Source organism: Anarrhichthys ocellatus, unplaced genomic scaffold (assembly GCF_004355925.1).
Source record: "Anarrhichthys ocellatus isolate YVR2014 unplaced genomic scaffold, GSC_Weel_1.0 scaffold13, whole genome shotgun sequence".
Lineage (NCBI taxonomy): Eukaryota > Metazoa > Chordata > Actinopteri > Perciformes > Anarhichadidae > Anarrhichthys > Anarrhichthys ocellatus.
The window spans coordinates 3,925,568-3,928,067 of NW_022280043.1; the positions used below are offsets into that span (position 1 = coordinate 3,925,568).

Here is a 2,500-nt window from a genome sequence, read left to right on the forward strand (position 1 = left end):
CACAGCTCTAATTGGTCGATCCTACAGCGAGCACCTGCAGAGCTCAATGAAGCCCAGAACTGCTAAAGAAGAGAGAGCGCTTACTGATGTATGGCTAGTATCCAACGCAGCACGCTTTTCTTAACACCTATTTCCTCAAATCTGTTACTCCCTCTCTCTCTTCCTCCAAATGATTTCATGTCCTCTCTGAATGGCCCTCTCCGCGTCTCCTTCTTCCTCGTCTTCTCTCCTCTTCCAGATTACTTCTGGTACTTTCTCTGCACTCTTTCCTCCCTTGTCTCTGTCTCCTGTCTTCTCCTGGAAGCCCTCTCTCTTCCTCCACACGATGTACTCTGCCGATCTCTGTCTCTCCAGCACCTCCGCCCTCTCCCGCGCCACCACTTCCTCTCTCCTCTTCCAGATGATCTCTCCCTCCCCCCCTCCCTCGTATGCCCGCCCGTTCTCCAGGCTGTCCTGTTTAACACTCCCCTTTATCGAATGTATTAATGGTGAACCCTGTCTGTCTGCCTGCCTCGCTAACGTCAAGGGATGGCTAGAGGCTCGGCATGGTATATAGACACCAGTAGAAATCAGAAAGAAAAGAAGTTGGGACTTAAGACTGGGCTGTGTTGGGCCCGTTCCTGACAGAAGTTCCTGATATGGCTAAAACAAGCGAGGCTGCCTTGGTTCAAGTGTGTTTCCTAAAACTGGCCACCTCGGTTAAGATGTTTTTTATACTTTTTTTATTTCTGGAGCACCATTAGATAGTGATAGGTAGAGTCTGAGATGTTGTCTGGTACAGTGACACACACACTGCAGTAGCACGGTGGTGATGTAACACCGGAGAATGTAGGTCATTGGCTGATGACGACTACCGGTGGGCTTGTGACGGTAATGAGACCTGATTTGTCGGTTTTGAACTCCAAACCCAGGGTTCCCTGAACGGTGCCGGAGTTGAACGTGAACTCATTCACCCAGCTGGAAAGGCTCTATTAAAAACTGCACTTTGTTGTTATGCTGATCTCTCTACGCACCTCTCTTCTCACCCTGCTACTTTATCACTGCGCCGGTTCAAACAACAAGCCCAGATTATAGTCAGTTACCTGAGAGAAGAGCGTTGACACAGCGCCATATTGATATGAACAGGCCAAGTGTTACACTTTGGAACCGCTTCCTTCCTTATCTAAGGCAGTGCTTATCAAGCAGCAGGTTAGCTCTCAGTTCTAGAACACACTACTGAACAGACGCCACGCACCATCTCATGTTCTGCATAGTCCAACCTAGAAGGCAAACAACAGTCCGTGTACAGCAACGGTCTCTCGCAGCGTCCCAAAGTAGCACAAACAAAACAGTTTGCCCTCAGTAGGAGGCGAGGCTACACCTACAGTCCTGCAGCAAGCCGGCCGGCCGGCACACTCATCTGATTCACAACCTCTTGACCTTTACTTCCTCAAAAGGAGATCCAGGTTTACTTTTCCTAGACCACTTACGCAGCGTCGTAATTTTTTTTTGCACCGATGTTTCAGCGACGCCAAGCGAGGAGGTTGATTTTTCCGTACACTAACGTTTCAGAATTTAACTGTGTCTGAAGTACAGCAAACCAGCTTGTCGTGGGCGCTGGACGCATGGCAAAGGAACAGTCGCCTACACCAGTCTAGCACCGCAGAGGGACTGTCTAGCAATTCCAGCTAGTCGTCCGTCTGGTCTTGGCCAAAAAGCACCATGGAGGATCCAGTCATACTCACACACTGCCAGACAGGCTCTGGGATGATCTCCAGAAAAGCTGGAAAGAAGTATGGCTGGAAAAGTCACAAAGAGACACCCAGTAGTTGGACAATCAAAGAGCATGCAGAACAAAGAAAACAGTCCGTCACACTCCGAATAAAACCAGAAACTAGCATTAGCATTAATTAATTAGCATTATTTTTAAAAGGCAAAAGATCCAACAGAAATGGACATTAGAGAGGACTGTCCAGGTGTGTTAGTGCACAGAACACAGTGTAGGTCAGGTGACTGCAGAGGAAATGACCCTCTACATGAGGAGAAACCCTCAGGTCACCCACACACAGACAGAAAAAAGGAACAGAGTGTCACAAACATAGCACTCCTAATGATCGGTGATTAGGGGCCAAGGGGCCCCGAGCAGCTGAACAGAGCGATAGGTACAAGAGAAACCAGTGCGATGATCTAATTCATCCAGTCAGTCCTGATAATGGCCCCATCAGCATTGACTGATGAAGATGGTTGCCGGTGATAAAAGGTGAGATCAGGACAAGCGGGGCTGCGCCGACTCGCATAAGACTACACAGGGTGGGGAGGGGGAGACAGGTGACCTGAAACAATCCTGATTCTCGGAGTCTGGCGAGCTCCGCGTAGACAAAGACCGTCTAGAGAACAACCCTGTCTACAGAAGAAAGTCTAAAAACTGCACACAATCATGTACATTAACAAGTCTACCGCCTCTTATCTACTAAATATATACAGTTAACTAATGAAACAGCACCGTTTCTTTAAAAGACAA

The 2,500-nt window shown here is 48.4% G+C and overlaps 1 protein-coding gene across 1 annotated transcript in view; it reads right to left on the reverse strand.

The window, feature by feature from the left end:
• Positions 1-2,500, reverse strand: part of shc1 (SHC (Src homology 2 domain containing) transforming protein 1) — a 20,729-nt gene that overhangs the window by 10,429 nt on the left and 7,800 nt on the right. The window lies entirely within an intron of this gene.